General features: G+C 47.9%; 1 protein-coding gene across 2 annotated transcripts in view; it reads right to left on the reverse strand.

The window, feature by feature from the left end:
• The window catches only part of LNX2 (ligand of numb-protein X 2), a 65,108-nt gene extending 55,639 nt beyond the window's left edge, over nt 1-9,469 (reverse strand). The window contains exons 1-2 of one of the 2 annotated variants that reach the window (XM_055701370.1): nt 8,927-9,469; nt 1,808-1,916 (exon numbers count right to left, since the gene is read on the reverse strand). The gene's annotated coding sequence lies outside the window, so the exon portion shown is untranslated. The remainder of the gene's footprint in view (nt 1-1,807; nt 1,917-8,926) is intronic. The other variant, XM_055701369.1, reaches the window with a different exon arrangement.
• Nucleotides 9,470-9,565: the final 96 nt, after the last annotated feature.

Consider the following 9,565-nt stretch of genomic DNA (forward strand, 5'->3'; position numbering starts at 1 on the left):
TTTACTGATGATTCAAAAAAGAAACACATTTGGTGGTTGTCGCTGAATTCTTACGAAGCTTTGCAATGTGTATGTCAAGATCTAACTTACATACCTTTTTAAGACATTTGGATGAAATGCATGACAGACCCACAAGTATACAAACTTACCTGTATTTTTAGCCTATTATAACCTGGATGAGATTAGCTTTACCATTTAAAAGGAATTAAAATAGTTAAGAAGCGAACCTAAATTCTGAAGGCATTCAATACTGAATGAATAGCATTTTATACTGGTTTAGTATAAGGCAGGAAACCCTGTGATTTTTAAAGCTTCAGTCTTCATTAAAGCAGCAACGACAGCTTAGTAACGGACTATTTGTAAAAACAGCCCAGGAATTGACTTGTACTAATTTTTAATTAACATAAATGCAAGATCTAACACAGACACAGAACTATTTTACTAATTCACTGAGTGAGCATTCATTAGCTTCTGTCAGTAACAACAAACGGCTGAGAAAACTCCTCTAGAGCAAACAAGACATAAAGCCAAGAAAAAGAGGCTGGGTAGAAGGAAATCCCCATCAACCTGCTCTGGAAGAAGCTTGACTGAAAAAGTTTTTTTCAAAAGTTTAAAACCCAAGTTACTTCAATTAACAGTTGGGGCAGCCCCACAGAGCAGTAGGGGTTTTGATGATAGCCACAGTGCATCCATACTGTTATCAAGGGTATAGTTACACCTGTATGAACGGAATGGGGTTTATAGCAAACTCTTTGAACATGACCAGAAAGTTTATACAACACATCGGGATCCATGGTGTGTGTGATGTATCGATCAACTTTCACTGACAGTTATTTGTCTGGTTACAAACAAATTTTGAACAACTTGAATAAAAAAATATATAGAAGAAAACAACGATATGGGACAGGGGAACAGATCTAATGAAAAGAGGCAAGAACACAAGGAAGGGTGGACTACTGGTAAATAAATGCATGAACGTGGCAGTAACAACAGGCATCCTTCTCTGCATGAAGTGGCAATACAGCTGTTACTAATCTTTTTTCTATAACTTTTAACCTCCAAACATGTAGAAGCAACTTAATATGGTCCACGTTTAAGTATTTAATCAACTGCAGATATTCAGAGCACTATCCATGAGACACATACAGATATTAACATCTCCAGTGTCCTCCTTGAAATGTGACTGGGTCTAGGTGTAGGCTACCCAGCCATAAGATGGACTTCAAAAGTACTGTTTTGCACCGACTGTTACTGAAGGCAGTGAAAGAACTGTGCTGAAGTCAAAAGAGCCTTGTGGGGTTGTGGGTTTTCTTGTTGCTGTTGTGTTTTTGCTGGTGTAGCAGGTAGCGATGTCAATTAGGGGAATGGACGACATCACCACACTCACAGAAAACCCCAGTATAGGCTCTATTCTACTGCCGTAAGAGTATGTTGCTGATACAGCTCGTTTCATCTGGGGACTAATACAAGGTACACAGACAAAAGCACACTCATGTTGTGACAAAGTAAAAGGTATCAACAAAGAAGGCTCTTGACACCAGCTAAGCCTTTTTTTTTAAATGAAGACTTTGTTCAGGAATGTCACCCAAAACCTGATGGCCAGAAAATTCACAACACGCCTAGATTCTGAAATGTTGCTTTGTGTCAGGAAAAAAAAAAAAACAACCACCAGCCATGGGTTGTTCCGTTCAAAGCAAACATAACATTCCTGTGGCAGAACAAGACAGTTTATCTGAGCACAATATAGCAACTACTGAAAACTGCTTTCCATGAATTGGGCTCAGTACACAAGTAAGCGACATTTTACCTCCATCAGCTTTGCTTGAATTTCCATTTGCTTCTCTTGTGCCAAAAAACTCTGCTGCACCAGCTGTCTTTTTCCTACGTATGAACTCAAAACGAGGATTAGCACCGATCTGAAGAACAAAGAAAGCCACAGGAAGGTAAGAGCTTAAAATCCTCCATTACTAGCATTCTTCGGCCTTTCAGGGCCAACATTTTGAAAATGACACTGCGTAAAGTGAGGGCTGTCTGTGGAGGAAAGCTTGGATTCAAGTAAAAGTTCTACCTACATGATGATTACAACCGCAGAAGTTGATAAAAGCGTCAACATACAGGAACACTGACTCGAACCCCAACTGTGCTTATTCCCAACTGTTTCCTAACCTGCCAGACCCCCAGAATGCACAACGCCAGCATCCTGACACCTTCCACTTACAGAATCATAGAACCATTTATGTTGGAAAAAACCTTTGAGATGATCGAGTCCAACCGTTAACACAGCACTGCCAAGTTCATCACTAAACCATGTCTCTAAGCACTGCATCTCCACGTTTTTTAAACACCTCCAGGGATGGTGATTCCACCACCTTCTCGGGCAGCCTGTTCCAGTGCTTGCGCAACCTCTTTGGAGAGGGTCATGGAAACACATGGTGGCAATGCAATCTCAGGGGTTGGGGTGGGGAGCACAGCGTACAGCACACTTCAAAGTCTCTCCCACTGCAAAGAACGTACCAATGCCGAAGTAGGTAGCTTGCTTCTCGTTCCTCCCTACTGTGCTGAATAAGACCTGACAGCACTACATCACTCCAGGCAACCTGATCCAAAAGTGCTGCTTTGCCTTTCTGCAACTACTGGGCTCCTCCCTCTGCCCAGACACATACGAGTTCTCCTGTAATGTGCGCCACTTTCCGTTGTGCTCTATTGCTAGAAAAAAGACAATTAAGTCATAATTCCTTTTTCTTCACTATCTACAACTACTTATTACTACCATATACAACATTTAAAAACCGGATCAGTTCATATATTGGATATGCTCCTTGATCAAATTGCATTTTGCTCTACAAACAAGTGTTCTTCATAAAAATTCCATACACCCTATCAAACAGCGGTTAAGTGTGACAAATCTCTTCAATGAAATACAAAACCACTTCCTTCTCCAAGTGATAGAGCAGCCAACAAGGAGAGGTGCTATGCTGGACTTTGTTCTAGCCCACAAGGAGGGGCTGGTGGGGAACGTGAAGCTCAAGGACAGCCTTGGCTGCAGTGACCATAACATGGTGGGGTTCAAGATCCTTAAGGCAGCAAGGAGGGCACACAGCGAGGTTACCACCCTGGATTTCAGGACAGCAGGCTTTGGGCTCTTTGGGGATCTGCTTCGTAGAGTAGCATGGGATAAAGCCCTGAAGGGAAGAGATGCCCAAGAAAGCTGGTTAATATTCAAGGATCACCTCCTCCAAGCCCAGAAGTGAGGCATCCTAGCAAAGAAGAAGTCAGGCAAAAATGCCAGGAGGCCTGCATGGATGAACAAGGAGCTCCTGGCCAAACTCAAACACAAAAACGAGGCCTACAGAGGGTGTAAGCAAGGACAGATAGCCTGGGAGGAATACTGAGAAATTGTCCGAGCAGCCAGGGATCAGACTAAAAAATCTAAAGCCCTGATAGAATTACTAGCAACAAGAAACGCTTCTATAGGTAGATCAGCAATAAAAGGAAGACCGGGGAAAATGTGGACCCTCTCCAGGAGGAAACAGGAGACCTGGATACCCAGGACATGGAGAAGGCTGAGGTAATCAACAACATTTTTGCCTCAGTCTTCAGCAGCAAGTACTCCAGCCACACTGCCCAAGTCACAGAAGGCAAAGGCAGGGACTGGGACTGAGACAATGAAGAACCACCCTGCAGATCAGGTTCAAGACCATTTAAGGAATCTGAAGGTACACAAGTCCAAGGGAACTGATAAGATGCATCCACAGGTCCCAAAGGAAGTGTCGGACAAAGCAGCTAAAACACTATCCCTCACATCTGAGAAGTCGTGGCAGTCTGCTGAAGTTCCCACAGACTGGAAAGGAGGAAACATCACTCCAATTTTTAAAAAGGGAAAAAAGACGACCCAGGGAACTACACGCCAGTCCCACCTTGGTGCCCAGCATGGAATAGGTCCTCCTGGAAAGGCACATGGAAAATAAGGAGGTGATTGGTGACAGCCAACATGGCTTCACCACGGACAAATCATGCCTGACAAATCTGGTGGCTTTTTAAGACAGGGTTACAGCATTGGTGGGTAAGGGAAAAGCAAGTGACATCATCTACTCAGACTTGTGCAAAGCATCTGACAGTGTCTTGCCTGACATCCTTCTCTCTAAATTGAAGAGATGTGGATTTTCTGGATGGACCACCCCATGGATAAGGAATTGGCTGGATGGTTGTGCTCAAAGAGTTGCAGCCGACAGCTCGATGTCCGAGTGGAGACCAGTGATGATGAGTGGCGCTCCTCAGGGGACGGCATTGGGACCCGCACTGTTTAACATCTTTGCTGACAACACGGACAGTGCGACTGAGCGCACCCTCAGCAACTTTGCCAGCGACACCAAGCTGTGTGGTGCAGCCAACACGCTGGAAGGAAGGGATGCCATCCAGAGCGACCTTGACAGGCCTGAGGGGTGGGCCAGTGTGAACCTCATGAAGTTCAACAAGGCCAGGTGCGAGGTCCTGCACATGGGTCAGGGCGATCCCAATCACCAGTACAGGCTGAGTGGGGAATGGACTGACGGCAGCCCTGAGGAGAAAGGCTTGGGAGTGTTGGTGGACAAGAAGGTCAACATGAGCCATCAATGTGCACTCACAGCCCAGAAAGCCAACCGCACCCTGGGCTGCGTCAAAAGCAGCGTGGCCAGCAGGTCGAGCGAGGGGATACTCCCCCACTGCTCCGCTCTCATGAGACCCACCTGGAGCGCTGTGTTCAGCTCTGGGGCCCCCAACAGAAGACAGACATGGACCTGTTGGAGTGGCTCCAGAGCAGGGCCATGAAGATGCTCAGAGGGCTGGAGCACCTCTCCTGTGAAGACAGGCTGAGAGAGTTGGGGTGGTTCAGCCTGGAGAAGAGAAGGCTCCAGGGACACCTTAGAGCAGCCTTCCAGCACCTAAAGGAGCCTACAGGAAAGCTGGAGAGGGACTTTTTACAAGAGCATGTAGTGACAGGACAAGGGGGAATGGCTTTAAACTGAAAGAGGGCAGATTTAGGTTAGACATTAGGAAGAAATTCTTCCCTGTGAGGGCGGTGAGGCCCTGGCACAGGTTGCCCAGAGCAGCTGTGGCTGCCCCATCCCTGGCAGTGCTCAAGGCCAGGCTGGATGGGGCTGTGAGCAGCCTGGTCTGGTGGGAGGTGTCCCTGCCCATGGCAGGGGGGTGGGACTAGGTGATCTTTAAGTTCCCTTCCAACCCAGACCATTCTATGAGGATTCTATGATTTTCCTCTGTGGAATGAAGGAAAAACAGCCAGGCAAAAACAACATCTATCACTCCATCTCAAAGTAAACCAGCTCTGTCTGGGCAAAAATTAACTTCTATACACAAAATTGATCTGACACAGTTACAACCTCACATTACTTTCTTACACAACTTGGTCTCTTTTGCTGTGATGACAGCAAGAAAATTCTAGACATTATTAACAAAATGCCACAACCTCAAAGTAACATCACAAGTTGCTTGCTTAAAACAAAAATGAGGTTGCAAATATTGAGCTACATTACCCCAAGCTTCCATTTTTTAAATAAAAATAGTTCCCACTAATTGGGTAGAAAAATTGTAGAAACATAAAGCAAATCAGAATCTTGCATGTTCACAAGTTACCTTGTGATTTTATATCAAACAACTGCATACTTGAGCTGTTTTCACCGTCTAATGCACAGCTCGGTGTGAGAGACAGCAAGAAATTTCCCTTCTCTTCCAGCCCCGAAATTACTTGTAATAACAAAAATTGAAATAAGCATCTAAGAAGATGTAAAGGATTGACGTATTTGCAAATTTATATCACCATAACCACTGTAGAAATAAAAGACACTCCTGTAGTATTGCAAAGCACGTTGCAATGATGAAGTCAGCTCAGGTACAGCACTGCTACCCCCTGTAACGCAGCAGCAGGGCCGGGAGCACCTCCGTACGTGTCTGTAGATAAACCAATCCCCAGTTCCCAAGCAGAAGTCAGCTACCTACGCTATCTCATGCCGAATACAGAACAGTCAGTATAAAAACACATCACAGGTTTATCCCATGAACTTTGCAAACATAAATCCTGACCCTGAGAACATTTACATGCAGGCTTAACATTAAGCCTGAGAACAGACCCACTAAATCCAAAAGAAATACTTGGGTGTTTAAAATCAAGCATATGTAAGCACGGACACCTACAGAATTGGGTTCAAAAAAACCCAGAGAAGCACACACCACTTTATTATTATTTTTTATTGCTCCATAGACATCATGACCCAGCAATTAATGCTGGTATTTTAAAGATTTTTCATCTTCGAAAGGCACTACACTTTCTAAACAAACTCCACTGACCTAATAAAGCAATTAAGCAGCATGCAATTCAATAGTGTCACATTAAAATTGCTTCTGCAAACCAAATTAACAAAGAGTTTTCAAATATCAGAGATGAGCCACTGCTGTATCAAACAGGCAACCAGTTTGGTGCCTTCTAAACCAGGGGCATTTTAATACTGAATGAATGCTGTTTTCTTCTTAGTTACAGCTCTTAATATCTAATAGCTCTTAAAACAAGCAGCATCTTGCTGATCTGAAACAGTAATTTATATTAATCCACTGTCTAGTACACATCATATCTTTACACATTTCACTTTGATACTGCCATCATTTCTTCACAGTTGCTTTCAACTATATCAAGACATTTCTTAAGAGTACAGAAAAACAGGATAAAAAAAAAAAAAGAGGGGGATATTTTGAAGTATTTTCAAGTAGACAGTTTTAACTAGTAGCTAACAAACTTCTGCTGGTTTTTAGTGATACAGGCCCATAAATACATACCAAGATTGAGACTGACAGGCTGTTCAGCACAGGTAAAGCCTTAGGAAAAAACAAAGGTTCACCGAGGTCATTAGCACTTGCATGAGAGCTGACACCAAAAAATGCCAAAGCTTGCAATGTCAAAGCCAACATTTTTGCAATTATGCATGACAGGTTTTAGTAAGCTTATTTTTTAACCTGTCATGAAGAACAGTACTTTTCCACCCAATTGCCTGCTTACATTCCTCTTGCATACTTTTATCCCTAAATTGTAGCTTAATTTTAACTTTTTTTTTTTAAATAAAAGATTAGAGTCCTGTATTAGGAAATCACGCTGTGTTTACAAATCTCAGACCGAGTCCAAGGCCCTGGCTTCTCTCTTGCTGAAGTCACCAGGCAGAGGAAAGGGCCAGTACGGTTAGAAATTCAATACTGAACTCTCATGGCAAAATTATGCCTTTCCCCCTTCCCAATATGCCCAGATTTTAGAATTGTAATAACACAAGCATTTTAAAACATAACATTACATACTACTATTTTTTTTATTATTAAAAAAAATCTACTGGGGCACAATGGTGTTCTTTGCAGCCTGCTGATTTTGGAGTTAATCATTTTATGTTGCATTGCGTTCAGGAAAGAGGATTCCTCCCTCAGTGAGCTGATCATTTAGAAAAAAAAAGTAAATTATAAAGGACCCTATTAAGTCTTATGGTTCTAGCAAGTACGCCAATACACCTTGTTTCCATTTTGAGGAAATTTGTTTTAATAAAGTCCAGGCAGCATATGGTACTAACATGCTTATTTTCCAAGTAGTAGAGAGTACTAACCGAAACCATCTGATGTTTCTTCCTAAGCCTCCTTGATCTGCTGCTGGACTGCAGCTTAGAATGAAACACTGTGAAGCCGAAAGGAATTGGGTAGGGGAATAAAAAAAACAAAAAACCAACAGTAATTCAAAGCGTTTATTTAATGAGAGCCTAGCTCAGAACAGTTTCTCTATTGAACAAAGGCTCAAAAGCATTTATTTGAAATTTATTTCCAGAGACTATCAAACATACCCCAAAGCTAATCCCTAACAGACATTTCTTACTTTGCACACAGAGACAAAAATAAACCCACAATATCATGTAATTAAAAAAGGAATTAAATGAAGCTCAGAAGTACTTAATAGTGGATTTCTACAGAAGTAAACAATCAGCACTATGCATTAGGAACACTGCAAGAAAAGTCACAAGGGACTGTCAGATTTTTCACCACCACAGCCCCAGCAATTCTTTTCTCAATTAGTTGACCGAGCACAAATATTCTGTCATGAGCAATGATAATTTTAAAAGCATGCCTTGTTAAAAGTTTAAAAGACACGAGGTATTAAGTTTTTAAACCACGTTTTCCGCCGCAAGAGCTAACAAATGGGGGGGGGGGGGGGGGGGGGCACGACACGGAAAGTCTGGGTCTGAGCACCGAGAACTAGAGCTAACGTGTTGAAATAGCTGCCGGGTACCCAGGCTTCAGGGACATTTTACGCACCGCCACGAGTTCCTCTGGCGCAGCTGTAAAACACACAACCTGAAACCAGCCCTGCAGCAGGGGTTCGCTCGCAGCTGTTCCCCGCCTCCCCCGCACGCAGTAATCCGACCCCTCGGCGGGCAGCAGCACCGGTGGGTTCGGGGACCCCAGAACCAGGCGCCTGGGGGGCAGCGCCCCAGCCCACCGCCCAGCTTCGCAGAGCCGCGCTGCGGGGCCCGGCGCAGCCCCCGCCCAGCCCCGGCGGGCACAGCCCCGGCGCCCGGCGGCAGCCGCCCTCCGGCGGAGGCCGGGGGGAAGCCCCGCTCCTCCCGGGCGGGGGCAGGGCCGGGGGCCGCGCTCGCAGGCGCGCACACCTCAGCCCCGGGCGTCACTTCGCGGGCACCGGCCCCTCTCCCGTACTTGTTGCCCACGCAGGACGGCCCAACCCGGTGCCCGCGGCAGGCCCGGCCCCGCCGCCCCGGCGGGCAGCCCCCCGGTGCCGCCGCGGCCGAGAGGAGGAGTGGGGGCGCGGCCGCCGCCCTGCCCAGCGGCCCTCCCGCCGGCGGAGGGGAGGCTGAGCCGCCCGGCGCCGCGGCGGGGCAGGGAAGTTACTCACCGCCGCCGGCTCCGCGCCGCACTCTCCTCAACCGCCGCCGCGCCCCTCGGCCGGCCCGGCTGCGCCCGCCCGCCCGCTCCGCCCGGCGGGAGGCAAACTCCGGGCGGCACTCGGCGGAGCGCGTCTCCGCCGGGCCGGTGCTCCCGCCTCCGCCCCCGGCAGCGGCGCGGCCCAAGTGACAGTCGCGCTCCGCCACTCCGGCGGCAGCGCGGGGCCGGGCGGCGGGGCGCGCCGCAGCCTATGGGAGCGGGGCCGGGGCGGGCCGCGGCGGAGCCCCGGGCCGGGGTGTCCCCGCCACTCGCCTGATCGCAGCTCGCCGCCGGCAGCGGGGGCGGCGCGGGGGGGTGCGGGCGGGGCCGAGACGGAGGAGGGGCCGGCCGGCGAGCGGAGCCCGGCCCGGCCCAGCCCTGCCCGGAGACCTGTCCCCGCCCGCCCGATCCCTGCGGCCCCGCTGAGGCGCAAACCCCGGAGGGCTCCGCCGCTGGCGGGAGGCGGAAGCGCCGCTCTCGCCTCTCCGGTGCCACCACCGAGCCCGCTCCCGCCCGCCGCCGCTCAGCCGCGGGCGAGCGAGCGAGCGGGCGGCGGCCGCCCTGCGCCTCCTTCCCCCGGCGCAGAGCCTGCAGCGCTCCTGCCGCCGGG

This window comes from Falco cherrug, chromosome 2 (genome assembly GCF_023634085.1).
Source record: "Falco cherrug isolate bFalChe1 chromosome 2, bFalChe1.pri, whole genome shotgun sequence".
In the NCBI taxonomy this organism is placed as follows: Eukaryota; Metazoa; Chordata; class Aves; order Falconiformes; family Falconidae; genus Falco; species Falco cherrug.